The following is a 19,261-nucleotide window of genomic DNA, read 5'->3' as shown; positions in this document are numbered from 1 at the left end:
GGTCCCAGCACCGACCCCCGGGGAACACTTCCTCCAGTCAGAAAAACAACCGTTCACTACTATTCTCTGTTCACTGTCACTGAGTCAATTTCGTATCCATGCTCCCACTGCACCTTTAATTCCTTGGGCTGCAATTCTGCTGACAAGCCTATTATGTGGAACATTATCAAACAACTTTTAAAAGTCTATATACACATCAACGGCATTGCCCTCATCAACCCTCTGTTACCTCATTAAAAAATTCAGTAAAGTTTGTTAAACACGATTTTCCTTTAACAAATCCGTGCTGGCTTTCCTTTATTAATCAGCACTTGTCCAAGTGGCTATTAATGTTGTCCCGGATTATCGTTTCTAAAAGCTTCCCCACCACCGAGGTTCAACTGACTGGCCTGCAGTTGCCGTGTTAATCCTTACACACTTTTTTGAATAGGGATGTAACATTTGCAATTCTCCAGTCCTCTGGCACCACCCCCATATCTAAGGATGATTGGAAGATTATGGCCAGAACCTCTGCAATTTCCACCCTTACTTCCCTTAGCAATCTTGGATGCATCCCAGCCGGACCGGATGACTTATTTATTTAAGTACAGCCAGCCTTTCTCGTAGTTCCTCTATCAATGTTTAGCCTATCCAGTATCTCAACTTCCTCTCTCTTTTTCTGTGACTTGGCAGCATCTTCTTCCTTTGTGACGACAGATGCAAAGTACTAATTTAGTACCTCAATAGGACGCGGGGACATGGCCGAATATTTAGAGCCAGGACGTGCAGGAGTGAATTTAGGAAATGCTTCGACGCAGAAAGGCTGGGAGAAGTTTGGAACGCTCTTCTGCAAAATGCAGTTGATGCCAGCTCAATCGAGAATTCTAAATCTGCGATTGATAGATTTCTGTGAACCAAGGGTATTAAGGGATATGGGCCTCAGGCAGGTATATGGAGTTAGGTCACAGGTCCACCCTGATCTGATCGAATGGTAGAAAAGGGTCGAGGGGCAAAATGCCACCGCCAGTTGCTACATCCTGATATGTGCCAGCTTCTGCTGCAAGAAAACGAGACGTGTGTTTGGGTGATGTCCTATCATGGTTGAATAGCTGCCAGTGTGTGTGGCCTGTGAGTTGTGGTTGGGCGACTTGCAATGGTGGTAATGTGTAAGGGTGAGAGGGTTGAGTACTGATGGAAAAAGTTTTTTGGTATGTGGGTGATGGGGGGTGTAGTGCGTGGAGCAATGGATGCGGATAGTGGTGTAGTTGCTAGGAGAGGCCACTTGGCAGTTGACTTCACTCACCTTGACCACTCATGTCAAAGCATTGAACTTCTTCCTGTACTGCATCCATGTTCATGATGCTGTGCGCCTGCCATTGACCTCACCCCCTACTGTCTCCCACTAACGTTTGGGTGTATGTCTGGAGGGACTCTTGCTTCAGCCCCCCTCCCCCACCGTGGAAATGGGATGTCCCTCCTTCAGTCCACCTCTTGCATCAAGGCCTCTGGTGCATCAGCAGAGAACCTTGGTGCACGAGTCTCAGACCGGCAGATTGGTTCGGTCTGGCATGCAGATTGGAGGTTGTGGGTTTTAATGGTGTGCAAACTTTATTCAATATTTTACATTAACTCATCAGTATGTAAAAATAGGGATGGGACCTGCATCCGTGCTTTATGTGTGCGATGTCTGATCTCCGTTCAGACTCCGTGCAGACAGCAGGCTGTTATATTCAGCAAATATCAAGTACCAGCTGCCTTGAAGAGATTTCTAACAGACAGCCTGCCTTTAAGAGATTGGAGCTACCCCTGCTGGTGGAAATTGCGAATTGCATGGAATCCTCGTTCAACGCTGATTTTCAACGCAGATTGCAGGTGAGTCCTCAGGCCTGACGAAAATCTCGTCCTGCCTGCGCAGGGCCCATTGGGCACGGGGTAATAGCGGATCGTGCTACTCCCGCCTAAAAACAGGTCCTATCCAATTCTCTCCCTCAGTGTCCAGGTAACATTCTAGTAAATCTGCGCTGCACTCCCAAGGCCAATATGTCCTTCCTGAACGCTGTACTCCAGGTGTGGTCTAACCAGGGCTTTGTATAGCTGTTGCATAAATTCGACCCCATTGTATTCTGGTCCTCTAGATATAAAGACCAGCGTTCCATTAACATTGTTTGATTATTTTCTGTACCTGCCCATGATATTTTAATGATCTATATAGAGTGACCTCTAAATCTCTTGTGATTTGGTTATTTCAGTTCCCACTGCTGTTTCCCTGCACCAGTTAGAAAGTACAGTCCTGGTCCCACTGCTGCTGAGAACCTGTGCTTCTGCCATCTCAAGCCTTCATTTCTCCAACACTCTTACCATCTGACATATTTAAATTAGCCGAGCCAGGAAATACCACCTGGAATCACAGAGCCTCAACCTCAGATCTCACGGTGTGACTCCTGTAGTTAAAGGGGCCTCACCCTATGATCTCACGGTGTGACTCCTGCAGTTAAAGGGGCCTCACCTTGCGAACTCACCGTGTGACCTGTCCAGTTAAAGGGGCGACAGATAGACAGAGGGAATTGTCCCAGCTCCAGAAAAGCATGCGGGATCTGCTCCAGCTGCAGTCGATGGGGATCGATGCCGGGGAGGAACTCAGGAAGTTGAAGGACCAGCAAGTCTCACTCCGTGGGGCAGGGCGAGAAGTGCTCGCGTTTCTTCTTCCATAAGCTGCACAGAGAGACCTCTGGTGATCAGCAGCCTGAACGAGGAAGAGGGCTCGGTGCCGTCTTCACAGACCGACATACTGGGGATCTGCAAGTCCTTTTATGCGGGGCTGTATGACGCGAAGCCCAGAGACAACACGGCCTCCCAGTCCTTCCTGTCCTCTCTCTCTTGGAGGACAGCGAGCGGGAGAGCCTGGATTGGTCACTGACCTTGGACGAGCGAACAAAGGCCGTCTGGTCCTTCGAGGAGAGTAGATCTCCCCGGAGCGATGGTTTACCCGTTGACCTGTACTCTGCTCTGTGGAACTGGATAGACCCAAACCTACTCGATGTGAACGGGGGTATACTTCTGGCAGGCAGAATGTCAGAATCCACGAGGAAAGGCATCATCACCCTCATCTACAGGCAGAAGGGGGAGAGGGAATAAATCAGAAATTGGCGACCTATTTCCTTGCTAAATGCTGACTACAAGATTCTGTCGAAGGCCATCGCCGACAGGCTCGAACCTGTTCTGGGGCGGGTGATCCACCCGGATCAGACCTGTACTGTTCCCGGCAGGAAGATCTCTGATAGCCTTGCGCTGCTCAGGGATACGATCGCTTACGTGCAGGACAGAGAGCTGAACACCTGTCCCAGGAGAAGGCCTTCGACAGAATATCCCACGCACACATGATTGACGTGCTATCCAAAATGGGGTTTGGGGAGGGAATCAGCGATTGGAGCCGACTGCTCGACATGGACATCCATTGCACAGTCCTAATCAATGGGCGGGAGTCAGAGAGTTTTCCGATCAGTTCTGGAGTCCGACTGGGTTGTCCTCTCTCTGCGGTCTTGTTTATGTGTTGTGTCGAGCAATTTGCTGCGTCCATCAGAAAGGACAGAGTAATTAGGTAGGGTGACGATCACGGGCAACGGAGGCTCTCAGGTTAAGGCCTCCCTGTAAATGGATGACGTCACCGTCTTTTGATCCGATCAGCAGTCGATCCACAGACTGATGGACATCTGCGATCGTTTCGAGCTGGCCTCGGGGTCCAGAGTGAACTGCAGTAAGAGTGAGGACATGTTCTATGGCAGGTGGGAGATCCGATCGTTTGATTCCTTCACCGTCAGGTCCGACGACCTGATGGTGTTGGGGATCGGGTTCGGGGGCCCCAGGACTCCACCAATAAATGGGAAGAGCGCGTCGCCATGGCCAAACAGAAGCTTGGTATGGTGGGGGGACGATCCCTCTCCATAACCAACAGGAACCTGGTGATAAGGTGTGAGGTACTCGCGGTGTTGCTCTACGTGGCCCAGGTCTGGTCCATTCACCACAGCTCCGTCACCACAGACACCCGAGCTTTCTTCCCCTTTTTCTGGAGGTCCTAAGCAGAATGCGTCCACAGGGACACCATGTACAACACACTGAGAAAACTGGGTCCAGCCAACCGAGCAGACGCAGGAGGTCCCGTTCAGCTGGACTGCCCCCCCCCCCACCTGTCCCAGGTGTCGAAGTTCCTGAGTTGGAACCACTTCGACCACAAGGCCGTCAGACAGTGGAACGTTCAGGGGGCTCTGCAGGAAAAGGAGAGGGTGGATCCGATCGACCAGATCCCCGACCAGATGGTTGATGCCATTTGGCAGAACGTCTCGTCGCCAGAACTGAGCAACGGGCACCAGGATGTGGCCTGGATGGTGGTGAGAAAGGCCCTCTCAGTGTGGTCCTTCCAACGCGCATGGAATCTCAGCATCACCTCGAGCTGCCTTCAAGGCTGCGGGAATGGGACCGTCGTCCGTCTCCTGGTGGACTGGACCTTCATGCAGAATGTGTGTGGAGAGATGCGTTGGCAGCTGTCCCAGTTCATCCCCAACACCTCGGTAACACAGGACGCTGTGCTCTACGGACTGATCCCCGGGAGGCACACCGAGACAGATATCAGCTGCTGCTGGAAGACCATCAACTCGGTGAAGGAGGCCCTTTGGTCCGCCCGAAACCTGCTGGTCTTCCAGCTGAAGGAGCTGTTCACGACCGAGTGTTGCCGATTGGCACACTCCAAGGTCCAGGAGAACGTGCTGCGGGACGCACTGAGGCGCGTTGCGGCCTCCGAAAGGGCCCAAAGGGAAAGAGCGCCGTGTAAAGCCATCCCACCTTTTATTATACAAAATGTATCAGCAGACATGTACTGTGTATTGTATTGAAATAATGGGATCATAGTGTGTGCGATATGTTTTGTATTGTTTTGAATTGAAATTGCAAACTTTAACCCTGAACTGTATGTATCATTAAATTTTATGAAATAAAGTATATTTTGAAAATTAAAAAAAATTGCTGCTCAACGGCGCTCCTTTGAGCAGCGAGAGACCTGTCCGAAAAATTGACAGAAGTCTTTTTTGCCTGAAAGTGAGTGCGGTTTGACGTGTTGTTGCTCAAAGGCACTCCCTGCTGGTGAGCAGAGGCAAATGCTCGAACAAAACAGCTTCAAGGTTTGAGAAAGGAAAAGCTCCAACATTTTAAGCAAGAAGCAGTCTGTAAAGTGAAGAAAGCGGCCTTGAGCTCAATACCGCTTACTCCGAAAGCATGTTCGTTATTTTGAGCTAGAATTAAACCAACGATTTAAGAGTGATTTTGCTTTCAAGTTTTAACCTCGACAAGTTTTCCACACTACCAGCTGAGCTATTGATTGTTCACCGTGCGCCTTTTGACACTCCCCGACTCGTGGAATCGCGTGGGCATGACCGAGACTGACTCGGTACCTGCTCATACCGCGGCGCTGTGAGAGTGTGAGCTCCGACTTACTCTCCACACCCTGGGCCAGTGGAGCAATGGAGAACGTGTCTGACCAGAATTCAGAAGTTTGTTGGTTCGATTTCCACCTGGATGGAGAGTTTTTGCAAACTTCCGATTACTTTATGATTTTATACCTTGAAAACTGGCCTACTTGGTAGTGCTGCCTGGAAAGTTATGCATCAAGTGCGTTCTTAGCGCAGCAGGCAGCGCATCAGTCTCATAATCTGAAGGTCCTGAATTTAATCCTCAGAGAAGGTATCATTGTGCTTTTTATTTCCATCTTTGCTCAAGACCAAAATCAAGATTTTTTGCTTCCTGCAGCACATAAAAAGATTTGCTGCCCCTTGACCTCTCTGTACCGTAGCACGCAGTGAAGCTTAAGAAGTACATGGACCATGGGCTCGCTGAAAACTGACACCACTTCTGTTTCTGGACAATTGACCCAAGTCAAAAGGTGAGTGGAGAATGCAACAATCGATCCTGCTATCTCTCACATGCTCAGCGAGCACTCGACTTGAATCGTTGAAAGATTACAGCATGGAAGGAGGCCATTCGGCCCATCAAGACCATACCAGCTCTCTGCAAGAGCAAGCTGAGCTATCAAAAGGAAGCAGCGTCTTTCTCTCTCTTTGGTCATTGTTCACCGTGCACCATTTGACTCGCCCGGACTCGTGGAATCGCGTGGGCATGAACGAGACTGACTCGGTAACTGCTCATTCTCCAGCACTGTGGGACGGTGAGTTGCTGTATGCTTTTTGAAAACTGGGCCAGTGGAGCAATGGATCACGAGTGGAGGTTCGATTCCCGTTTGATTCGAAAGTTTCTGCGAATTTGTTTTATTACAAAACATACATTACTGCATAAAATTTAAGAATACACAGAGTTAAAATTAAATTTCACAATTTCGAAGCAATAAAGTACAATACAGATCGTATCTCACGGTATGAACCGTCCAGTTAAAGGGGCCTCATGCTGTGATCTCACGGTGTGAACCGTCCAGTTAAAGGGAGCCTCATCCTGTGATCTCATGCTGTGAACCGTCCAGTTAAAGGGGCCTCACCTTGTGATCTCACGGTGTGATCCATCCAGTTAAAGGGGCCTCAAAGATTATCTTTCACTCCAGAGTCCGCTCCGTGGAGCAGGACGAGAAGTGCTCGCGCTTCTCCTTCCAGAAGCTGCTCAGGGAGACTTCTGTGATCAGCAGCCTGAAGAAGGAAGAGGGCTCGGTGACGTCTTCACAGACCAACATACTGAGTCCACCCCACCTTGTAATTTGCTAATTTACCTCATGCTCATGCTTTAATATTGCATTTTTTTGATAAAGATTAGAAAGTTATTTGATAAACTTGTGTAATGAAGGAGGAGAGACAGAAAGCGATATAGAAACAACAACAGAGCAATAAACAGGTGGAGGGAGAAATAGATATAGAGAGATAGGGAGATAAAGGTAGATAGATAGATAGTTATATAGATAGATAGATGGATAAATAGAGAAAGATCGATCGGTAGATAGATATATAGATAGATGGATAGAGAATATATTGATAGATAGATGGATGGATAGACAGATGGATAGAAAGATATATAGACAGAGAGATATATAGAAAGATAGATGGATAGATAGATGGATGGATGGACAGATAGATGGATAGATAGATAGATGGATAGAGAGATATATAGATAGAGAGATAGATGGATAGTGAGATAGATGGAGAGATAGATAGATAGATAGATAGATGGAGAGATAGGTGGATATATAGATAGATAGAGATATAGATGGATAGAGAGATAGATGGATAGAGAGATATATAGATAGAGAGATAGATGGATAGTGAGATATATAGATAGAGAGATAGATGGATAGTGAGATAGATGGAGAGATAGATAGATAGATAGATGGAGAGATAGATGGATAGATAGATAGATAGATAGATAGATAGATAGATAGATAGATAGATAGATAGATAGATAGATAGATAGATAGATAGAGAGAGAGATAGATGGATAGAGAGATATATAGATAGAGAGATAGATGGATAGTGAGATAGATGAATAGTTGGACAGATTGATAGATAGAGACATTTAAAGCAGTGGAGAGACAACGATACATACGAATCGGTCGAAGGAGATTTATACTGATTTTTAATAAGGTGAAAATAACAATGGATACAGTTGAAAGAGATAAAGGAAAATAAAATTAGTAGAAAGAGAGCACGATTTATAAATAGAGACAGAGTTAGAGATTGGCAGAAGCAGCGATGGAGAAGTGGAGTAAGTTGGAACATTGGGGGCGGGGAGTGGATGCAGGAATCGTCCGTCTTTTTGTGATCGTTTAATTGAAATGCATTGAGTCAATTGAAGGTCAATTTGCAACTGGCAGCTACAAATTGCCCGGTACAAACTCAAATACCCCTCGCCCCAATAAAGCTATGCTGGTAAAGAAACAACTCTGTTCAAACCCAAACTGAACTGCAATAAATCAGCAAAGATTACTTGAAAGGGATCGAGTGATGAGCTTCAGACTCAATGTGCTGGGGATGTTGTACTGAATTAGGCCGACCATGGAAGGCCCTGCAGTGATATTACGGACCACGTGTTTCTCTGTTCCAATGTTGAGAAAAGACTCGAAATTAATTGAATACAACTGCAGTTCCTGAACGGGACTTTCTCCTGCAGCTTAATATCCTCTTAACAGATCCACCACCTGTCAAGGTCAGCCTGCTTGTCCTGTTCGGACTTGACATTTTAATTAATGATTAGTTTTGGGGTACTGTATTAGTTTGAGGTGATGTATTTGTTTCAGGAACAGTATTAGTTTGAGGTGCTGTATTTGTTTGAGGAACACTATTAGTTTGAGGTGCTGTATTTGTTTGAGGAACACTATTAGTTTGAGGTGCTGTATTTGTTTTAGGAACACTATTAGTTTGAGGTGCTGTATTTGTTTGAGGAACACTATTAGTTTGAGGTGCTGTATTTGTTTGAGGAACACTATTAATTTGAGGTGCTGTATTTGTTTAAGGAACAGTATTAGTTTGAGGTGCTGTATTTGTTTTAGGAACACTATTAGTTTGAGGTGCTGTATTTGTTTGAGGAACACTATTAGTTTGAGGTGCTGTATTTGTTTGAGGAACACTATTAATTTGAGGTGCTGTATTTGTTTAAGGAACAGTATTAGTTTGAGGTGCTGTATTTGTTTGAGGAACAGTATTAGTTTGAGGTGCTGTATTGTTTGAGGAAAGCTATTAGTTTGAGTTGCTGTATTTGTTTGAGGAAAGCTATTAGTTTGAGGTGCTGTATTTGTTTGAGGAACACTATTAGTTTGAGGTGCTGTATTTGTTTAAGGAACAGTATTAGTTTGAGGTGCTGTATTGTTTGAGGAAAGCTATTAGTTTGAGGTGCTGTATTTGTTTGAGGTACTGTATTAATTCGAGATACGGTATTAGTTTATTACTTCGAACCAGCAATCTTTGATCTGTTAATTGTACTATAGACCTCCGTTCTGCAAGCTGAGCGATCGAAAGGAAGCAGTTTATGTCTCTCTCTTTAGTGATTGTTCAGCGTGCACCTTTTGACACGCCTGGACTCGTGGAATCGCGTGGGCATGAGGTGTTAGTTTGAGGTGCTGTATTAGTTTGAGGAACTGTATTAATTCGAGGTACAGTATTAGTTTGAGGTGCTGCATTAATTCGAGGTACAGTATTAGATTGAGGTGCTGCGTTAGTTTGAGGTGCTGTATTAGTTTAAGATGCTGTACTAATTTGAGGTAATATATTAGTTTGAGGTACGTTATTAGCTTGAGGTGCTGTATCAGTTTGAGGTGCTGTATCAGTTTGAGGTGCTGTATCAGTTTGAGGTGCTGTATTAGTTTGAGGTGCTGTATCAGTTTGAGGTGTTGTATCAGTTTGAGGTGCTGTATCAGTTTGAGGTGCTGTATCAGTTTGAGGTGTTGTATCAGTTTGAGGTGTTGTATCAGTTTGAGGTGCTGTATCAGTTTGAGGTGCTGTATCAGTTTGAGGTGCTGTATCAGTTTGAGGTGCTGTATCAGTTTGAGGTGCTGTATTAGTTTGAGGTGTTGTATCAGTTTGAGGTGTTGTATCAGTTTGAGGTGTTGTATCAGTTTGAGGTGTTGTATCAGTTTGAGGTGTTGTATCAGTTTGAGGTGCTGTATCAGTTTGAGGTGCTGTATCAGTTTGAGGTGCTGTATCAGTTTGAGGTGTTGTATCAGTTTGAGGTGTTGTATCAGTTTGAGGTGTTGTATCAGTTTGAGGTGTTGTATCAGTTTGAGGTGCTGTATTAGTTTAAGGTGCTGTACTAATTTGAGGTAATATATTAGTTTGAGGTACTGTATTAGCTTGAGGTGCTGTATCAGTTTGAGGTGTTGTATTAGTTTAAGATGCTGTACTAATTTGAGGTAATATATTAGTTTGAGGTACTGTATCAGTTTGAGGTGCTGTATCAGTTTGAGGTGCTGTATTAGTTTGAGGTGTTGTATCAGTTTGAGGTGTTGTATCAGTTTGAGGTGTTGTATCAGTTTGAGGTGTTGTATCAGTTTGAGGTGCTGTATTAGTTTAAGGTGCTGTACTAATTTGAGGTAATATACTAGTTTGAGGTACTGTATTAGCTTGAGGTGCTGTATCAGTTTGAGGTGTTGTATTAGTTTAAGATGCTGTACTAATTTGAGGTAATATATTAGTTTGAGGTACTGTATCAGTTTGAGGTGCTGTATCAGTTTGAGGTGCTGTATTAGTTTGAGGTGTTGTATCAGTTTGAGGTGTTGTATCAGTTTGAGGTGTTGTATCAGTTTGAGGTGTTGTATCAGTTTGAGGTGTTGTATCAGTTTGAGGTGCTGTATCAGTTTGAGGTGCTGTATCAGTTTGAGGTGCTGTATCAGTTTGAGGTGTTGTATCAGTTTGATGTGTTGTATCAGTTTGAGGTGTTGTATCAGTTTGAGGTGTTGTATCAGTTTGAGGTGCTGTATTAGTTTAAGGTGCTGTACTAATTTGAGGTAATATATTAGTTTGAGGTACTGTATTAGCTTGAGGTGCTGTATCAGTTTGAGGTGTTGTATTAGTTTAAGATGCTGTACTAATTTGAGGTAATATATTAGTTTGAGGTACTGTATCAGTTTGAGGTGCTGTATCAGTTTGAGGTGCTGTATTAGTTTGAGGTGTTGTATCAGTTTGAGGTGTTGTATCAGTTTGAGGTGTTGTATCAGTTTGAGGTGTTGTATCAGTTTGAGGTGCTGTATCAGTTTGAGGTGCTGTATCAGTTTGAGGTGCTGTATCAGTTTGAGGTGTTGTATCAGTTTGAGGTGTTGTATCAGTTTGAGGTGTTGTATCAGTTTGAGGTGTTGTATCAGTTTGAGGTGCTGTATTAGTTTAAGGTGCTGTACTAATTTGAGGTAATATATTAGTTTGAGGTACTGTATTAGCTTGAGGTGCTGTATCAGTTTGAGGTGTTGTATTAGTTTAAGATGCTGTACTAATTTGAGGTAATATATTAGTTTGAGGTACTGTATCAGTTTGAGGTGCTGTATCAGTTTGAGGTGCTGTATCAGTTTGAGGTGTTGTATTTGCTTGTGGTGCTCTATTATTTTGAGGTGCTGTATTAGTTCGAGGTGCTCTATTAGTTTGTGGTGTTGTAGTAGTTTGTGGTATTAAATTAGTTTCAGAATCTGTATCAGTCTGAGATGATATGTTAGCTTGAGGTATTATATCAGTTTCAGATTCTCTATCCGTTTGATGTACTTTATTAGATTAAGATACTGTATTGGATTGAGATGCTGTATTAGTTTGAGGTATTATATTACTTTCAGGTTCTGTATCGGTTTGAGATACTGTATTAGTTTGAGGTATTAAATTACTTTCAGGTTCTGTATCGGTTTGAGATACTGTATTAGTTTGAGGTATTATATTACTTTCAGGTTCTATATCGGTTTGAGATACTGTATTAGTTTGAGGTATTATATTACTTTCAGGTTCTGTATCGGTTTGAGATACTGTATTAGTTTGAGGTATTATATTACTTTCAGGTTCTATATCGGTTTGAGGTACTGTTTATTTTAAGATGTTGAATCTGTTTGAGGTACTGTATTAGTTTGAGGTACTGTATTAGTTTGAGGTACTGTATTAGTTTGAGGTACTGTATTAGTTTGAGATACTGTTTTATTTTGAGAAGCTCTATCAGTTTGAGGTGTTATATTAGTTTGGGCTATCTGTATTGTAAGGAATGAGTTAGTCTTTGTGTTGAAGTAATATTAACCTTTAGCTTTTGCCTCTTAAGTGAGGAAGTATAAATCTCTGATGGGAGAATGAAACTACAATCATAAGACAGATTTGCTTCATTTTACATGCATGTATATGTTTAATATAGAGACTAGTAGATTCTGAAGTCCAGAAACTCTTGGATTGCAGCTGATATAATACTCGTAAGTTTAATTATCCTTTTGATATAAACAATTCTCTGACAATCATAACAAGGCCTTTAAATCATTCAGAGATGGTGTGTATGTGTGTCAGACAGAATTGTGTGCTATTCGTCTTACCAGCTTCACAGGGAAGCAGGAGAGGTGTGATATCTGTCTGATTGCTACGTATCATTCCAAGCTGACGCAGCGGGAAAGGGCTGTACTGGTGAGAGATAAACACCATTCTGCTTTCTGATCAATGGGCAAGGCCATATGTTTTAACTAACAAGTTCAAAAGTTATATTTATAATTAATGCCTAAAGCAGAACACCTGGCTGTGCCGAAGGAGCCTGCTTGCACCACAAGGCTGCATCTTGTGGACGAGTGCAGTTCGGTGATGAGGGAAGTGATACTCTGATGACACAGAAAATCCTGGAAACCCTCAGCAGGCCAGGCAGAATCTGTGGAGAGAGTAACAGAGTTCATGTTTCAGGTCAATGACCTTTCATCAGAACCACGTTGGGCAGTTGTGTTTGGTAATAGTATGAAACATTGGAATTGTTTCACTCATGTGGGGTGATTTGGGTACTTTTCTGTCTTTGGAAGTTCAAGAGTAAAATAAGGGCTCGTCCGGGATTTGAACCCGGGACCTCTCACATATTTGGATAGACAACCCCGAAGCGAGAATCATACCCCTAGACCAACGAGCCCGTTGACAAAAACCAATCCATTCAAGAGCCAGCCGTCGTAAAACCCTTTTTGTTGGCTATCCTTGATCAGCAATTATGAGGACAGGTTGCAAAGAACGAACTTGCATTCCCTTGAGTGCAGCATATTCAGGGGTGATCTAATTGAGGTGTTTGGATTATTAAAGGATTTGACAGGGCAGATAGAGACTATTTCCTCTGGTGGGGAGAGTCCAGAACAAGGGGGCATAACCTTAAAATTAGAGGTGGGCCGTTCAGGGTTGATGTCAGGAAGCACTTCTTCACACAAAGGGGAGTGGAATTCTGGAACTCTCTCCCTCAAAAAGCAGTTGAGGCTGGAGGTCAATTGAAAATTTCAAAACTGAGATTGATAGATTTTGGGGCTAATTCGGGAGTTTAATGACTTTGACATTTTTTCCCTGTGACTTGGACAGTTTCGATCGATGAAATATTCGTGAAAAGAGTCAGTGCAAAGAGAGTCAACAGTTCATGTTTTCCCGAGACACTTCCTTCAGAGCTAAGAACGAAAAGTTTCTCATTTCCATAGTGCAGCGGTTATCATGTTCACCAGTTACACGCAGAAAGTCCCCGATTTAACCTCGGAGGGAAGCATGTTGTTGGGACTTGCTCCCCATAAACCTTCAGGGTCGAGTTTGTTCATGCATGAAAGGGGCTACAAACCTTTTTTTAATTTAACAACGGCTACACCAGATTCCTGGTATAATAAGCACTAAACACTTTTAAGCAGACTCCTAAAATACAGTATGTAAAACGGGAAGGGATAAAAGTTCATGACATACAAAACACAAAGATTTATTGACGTTTTAATTGTCACTTGGCAAACAAGTTAGCATTTCCTTCAGTGTGCAACAGAACGTATTAATGGTGATTAAAAAAACATTAAATGTCTCACAGACTTGAATTATTTTTGTGCAATGAACTATTCCCAACCACAAGGGAGCACTGCATCAAACATATATATTTAAGTATATAATAAGTATATATAATATATATATATATATATATATATAATCTATGCCATTAGTAGACCTCGTGGTGAAACGGTAGCGCGTCTGACTCTGGATTCTGAAGGCTGCGTATTTAAATCATGTCGAAATCACTACTTCTTATACCATTCACATCAGCCTGGATAATTTCGGAATCACTGCTTTTTAACAATAAACGAAACTTTGCTCACTAGTTCATTGTTCATTGCTCCCTGTCATTGATAATTGCAATGAAATATTAATCTAGCTAAGCCGGAGAACAAAAGATGAAACAAGCGAAACAAATACTGAGCAAAATTATTTGCAATGCTTGGGGGGAAGTGCAGCTGAAAAGCAGAAGATCTGAATGGAATGATCAATGATTGAGCGGAATACATTGCTCGACTTGTTACTCGATTGCCTTCTTGCACAGCACCTCACAAACCTCAACCACCTAGAAGGACAAAGGCAGCAAGTACATGGGAATAACACCACCTGCACGTTCCCCTCCAAGTCACACACCATCCCGACTTGGAAATATATCGGCCGTTCCTTCATCGCCGTTGGATCCTGGAACTCCCTACCTAACAACACTGAGGGAGAACCTTCACCACACGGACTGCAGCGGTTCAAGAAGACGGCTCACCACCACCTTCTCAAGGGCAATTAGGTTTGGGCAATAAATTCTGGCCTTGCCAGCGACACCCACATCCCATGAACGAATGTAAAAAATCTCTGTGCTCCTCCAATTCTGGCCTCTTGCGCATCCCCGATTTAAATCGCTCCACCATTGGCGGCTGTGCCTTCAGCAACCTAAGCTCTGGAAATGCCTCCTTAAACCTCTCCGCCTCTCGCTCCTTCAACACATACCTTAAAACCTACCTCTTCGACTCAGCTTTTGGTCACCTGTCCCAATATCTCCTTATGTGGCTTAGTGTCAAATTTTGTTTAACAACGCTCCCGTGAAGCACCTTGTGACGTTTTACTACGTTAAAGGCGCTCGACAAATGCAGGCTGTGTCCTCTGGTTATCGACCCTCCTGCCAATGGAAACAGCTTCTCCCCATCCATTCTATCAAAATCCCCTCATCATTTTGAATACCTCTATTAAATCTCCCCTTAACCTTATTTTGCTCGAAGGAGAACAATCCCAGCTTCTACAGTCTCTCCACATAACCCATCCCTGGACACGATGCAAGGCGGAGGTTTGCAACCAGGTTTGCAAATTATTGCCAGTCGGGAGCTGGACAAATCGAAAGGAACCGAAATGACAAACAGCTTTGTGAATCTATAGATACGCTTTGGGAAACGGAATTGGAGGCGAATAAAAGACTGACCAGACAGGCGGCCAAGACGCAGCTGAGTCGGCATGTCCTCCTGGAACAGTTACTCTGATGTTGTGGATGAAATTAAGAGGTCTGAACCATTTAAAGCGCTCCCAGTTACTGCAGATCAGGGATCAAAACCTGACATCAGCGTCAGGACGCTTAGAATACTTTTTCTGTATTTGTTCATGGGATGTGGGCGTCGCTGGCGAGGCCGGCATTTATTGCCCATCCCGAATTGCCCTTGAGAAGGTGGTGGTGAGCCGCCTCCTTGAACAGCTGCAGTCAGTGTGGCGAAGGTTCTCCCACAGTGCAACTGAGTGACAGACAAAACACCGGTGGGCGCGCCGGTTGCAGGAGAGCTGGTTGGCGGTGATATCGATGCTGTGAGCGAGACCAGACTGTTTCCATGTTTCCACAAACAATGTCCCATCCTTTGTTTCTGGAAAAGTAACACTGATAGTTGTCAATTGCATTTCTGTGGCTGCAACTTGTAACTTTGGCTAGGTGACATGCTGCTTTAGTGTATCTTGCAAACACGTGCATTGGGTGGTCTCTGTGGCGCAATCGGTTAGCGCGTTCGGTTGTTAACCAAAAGCTTTGGTGGTTTGAGCTCACCCAGGGACGAAAGTTGCACGTTTTTCTTCCGACTTTCGGATTCATTGCCTCATTCTGATCGCCCTGAAGCCGGTGCCAGGTTTTAATTCCTGATCTGCAGTAACTGGGAGCACTTTAAATGGCTCCAATCTCGTTTCAAGTTTTCGAATATGTGATTTGGCGACAAGAAAACACTCTGTGAACAATGTCATCTGAGCATGCCTGATTCGCTATAGTTCAAACTGCGGTCGGATATCAGGCACATGAAAAACAGTGAAATGTTTGTGTGGGCGCGATGCTCTGGGATTCCCTGCCTGACCATCACCACCGATCCTTCTCTGCAGACTTCCGAAATACAGCGCAGTAAATGTATCCCTGGGAAATCAGCTTGGCTGAGGCGTTATGTCCCGAACACGGGACTGCAAGCTTCAGGTTTCCGTAGTGTCGTGGTTATCACGTTCGCCTAACACGCGAAAGGTCCCCAGTTCCTTTCGGGCGGAAACCTTGTTCCCATTAAATATGAATAAATATTTAACGATTCACACTGCTGATTAAATGTGAACAAAGTCCATAACTTGCAGCCCGCTGAGAGCAGGCGATGAAAGACCCGTGATATTGGGGGTGAAGGCTGCTTCCAATACTGTCCCAAACCCGGTGGGACCTGGTGGAAATTTGGTAAGTCCTGTCTATTCAACCAAGGTGGGATAAATGAAACGGTGTTTGAGAAACATTCATATATATATATAATAACATCCAGGATCCTGTATTCAGAGTGGATGGTGCAAAGGTCTGACTCCAGATCAAAAGGCTGCGTGTTCACATCACATCGGGGTCACTGTTTCTTTCACCGCTCACATGAGACTGGATAATTCCCGAATGAAGGTTTTAATTGCTTTTTCACAGAAAAGAAACAGGTGTTTCGCCTAAACCCTGACTCAGAACCGACCCAGTGGCAGGGAGGGGAGCGCCTGATACCCTCATTTATTTCATGCAACAAACTGACACGAACACTGGTATTGATTCAAAATCGACTTGCAGATGGACACACACAGAAAAAAGAGAACCACAGAAACAGGCAGCAACGACTTGCATATATATCTGTATACATTGCCTTTAACGTGGTCAGACGATTTAAGCTCGGTGAACTTGCTTCAGCTTTCTGAAATGTACTTGTCCATCCTTCAGAGGCCAGGGGAAATATATTTTTTGCCTTTCGAAAAAAGACGCGAAAAGCAGAGACATGTTTTGTTTTCAACACGGCTGGTGAAATGGTCGGACTATCATAAATTAGGAGTCGCCTTTGAAACATTTAAAGGCGACTATCTAAAAATCACTTAGTGCAAATTTAAAATCACGGTCACTATTCATTTTGGCCTGAAAGAAATAACAATAAACATGTCAGTCAATGCCCGCGGTGAGACGGTGTCGAACTTGATTGTTGTGAAGTTCACCGCTGGGCTAAAGCTGACGCCGTTAAAAAGACGCGAACCCACTCAATGTGAAGGATGAGCTCATAAGCAACAGGTCCCGTCATCGTCAAACACCTCCTTTCTTGTTCAACGGAGGGAGCAGAGGCGTGTACATCATCAGACGCCAGCAACTTTTACAAATGGAACAGATAAAGGCACAGATGCAAGTTCCAAATATTTTCAATGCAAAGTTATTTCACTTTATTTAAAGTGCCGTGAAGCTGAAAACGGGTCCCAGATGATTTGCGTTCCCTCGTGACTTGTTTTCCAGTGTTTGTCCTTCAGGTTTGCAATTCAATTTGTATTGGATATTGAAGATATTTCAGGATGATTGCACAACATACCATGTGTAAAGCAACCATCTTGATAACTTCAATCATCACACACTCTACATCGACGCTGCAGAGGCCCCAGCACCCCTTTCAATATTGTTTTTCTTAACTCACAGTTTTCAAAAGGGAATTGGATTAACGCTTGGATGGAAACATTTTCAGTGTTATGGGGAAACAGCAGGCGAGTGAGACGAACTGGACAGCTCTTTCAGAGAGCTGGCACAGGCACGATGGGCCGAATGGCATCCGTATGGCGCTGTCTTATTCTATGATTCGATTAATAGATCAATTTCCTCCTTTCACTGAGCCTCCCTAAATGGAGCGCAGTAATCGTGTCCCTGTGAAATGAGCTCCTGAACAGTAATACGGAAATTAGCGTGGCTGAGCGGTTTGAAACTCTGGGTCGGCTCCTGGCAGGAAATTTCCTCTCTAAGTTTGATTAGTTTATCAATTATCTCCCCACTTTCGATCTTAAATGTCTTTACATATTTTTTGATCTCTTCTGCTGTCATGCCCACAATATTAGTCTCCCTGGTAAATACTGAAGCAAAGTGATTATTTAATATTTCTGCCATTTCGCTGTCATTGCCTGTGAGTTTGTCGTGTGTATCCCTTAGTGGCCCTATTCCTATCCTAAACTTTCTTTGGCTGTTGATGTGCCCAGAATACTTTGCTTTTTTTGATATTCCTTTTTGCCTTTCTAATAGTTCTTTCGACTTCTTTCCCATTCTTTTCACATTCCCCTCTCTCCTTTATTGTCCAGTGTGGGCCTTTTTCTTTCGTTTCAATTTTACCCTTATTTCTTTATTCATCCCTGGTGTGTCATTTCTGGCTCGTTTGTTCTTGCTTTTTAGTGGGAGATATTTCTTCTGGACTCTATTGATCACCGTTTTAAATGTTTCCCACTGCTGTTCTATTTCTTTGTCCAGGTCATTAATATGTCAAACATTTCACCGTTCGAAACTTCTCAAGTCACATATGCATGACAAAGCCAGTTGCTTTTGTGGGAGGAGCAAATCGACTTGGCAGTAAAATCAGCTGCAGCCCAATCCACAAATAAAATATTTCCACGTAACAGTAAAGATAACAAATGTCAGAAGTGGGATTCGAACCCACGCCTCCAGAAGAGACTGCGACCTGAACGCAGCGCCTTCGACCGCTCGGCCATCCTGACGACCGATTTCATGTTTCATTCTGCATAATTTCTGCACTGTTGGCCAGTGAAAGCATCATAAAAGTTTAAAATGTTACTCACCCAACGTGGGGCTCGAACCCACGATTAAGAGCTTCGTGCTCTGTCCGACTGAGCAAGCCGGGCCTGAGTATTGTTCACCGCCTGATCTGTCATTACAGCAAGCAGGAGAAAGACTCCATTTCGAATTATTGCAATCAATTCTGAGGGATCGGATGAACTGTCACTTCGAAAGTCACGGATGAATCAAGGGCAGTCAACATGGATTTGTCAAGGGGAGGTCGTGTCTGACGATCCTGATTGAATTTTTCGAGGAGGTGACAAGAAGGATCAATGACGGTAGCGCAATTGATGCAGTCTACGTGGATTTTAGCAAGCCTTTTGAAAAGTTCCCACATGGCAGATTGGTCAAAAAAGTAAAGGCCCATGGGATACAAGGGAATGCGGCTTGTTGGATCCAAAATTGTCTCAGTGGCAGGAAGTTAATGGCCGACGCGTGTTTTTGCGGCTGGAAGGCTGTTTCCAGTGGGGTGCCGCAGGGCTCGGTACTTGGTCCTTTGATTTTTGTGGTATCCATGAACGATTTGGACTTAAACGTCGGAGGCATGATAAAGACATTTGCGGGTGACACAAAAATAGGCCGTGTGGTTGATAGCGAGGAGGAAAGCTGTAGACTGTGGGGGTTCAGTCATTTTTCTGATAACAAAGCACTCAATCTATCTCTGAACGAATTTTGAACGAATACGTGTGTTTGACCCGGCACAGGCACGATGGGCCGAATGATCTCCTCTTGT

The 19,261-nt window shown here is 44.0% G+C and overlaps 2 non-coding genes across 2 annotated transcripts; both read right to left on the bottom strand.

Moving 5' to 3' along the window:
- Positions 1-12,482: 12,482 nt before the first annotated feature.
- On the bottom strand, positions 12,483-12,570 carry trnap-cgg (transfer RNA proline (anticodon CGG)). The gene is given in 2 exon segments: positions 12,483-12,518; positions 12,535-12,570. It is a non-coding gene; the product is annotated as a tRNA-Pro (tRNA).
- Positions 12,571-18,366: 5,796 nt separating this feature from the next.
- On the bottom strand, positions 18,367-18,449 carry trnal-cag (transfer RNA leucine (anticodon CAG)). The gene has a single exon. It is a non-coding gene; the product is annotated as a tRNA-Leu (tRNA).
- Between the last annotated feature and the right edge of the window lie 812 nt (positions 18,450-19,261).

The sequence above is a fragment of the Heptranchias perlo genome, unplaced genomic scaffold (genome assembly GCF_035084215.1).
Source record: "Heptranchias perlo isolate sHepPer1 unplaced genomic scaffold, sHepPer1.hap1 HAP1_SCAFFOLD_59, whole genome shotgun sequence".
NCBI classification, from domain to species: Eukaryota; Metazoa; Chordata; class Chondrichthyes; order Hexanchiformes; family Hexanchidae; genus Heptranchias; species Heptranchias perlo.
This window is presented reverse-complemented; position numbering and strand designations above follow the sequence as displayed.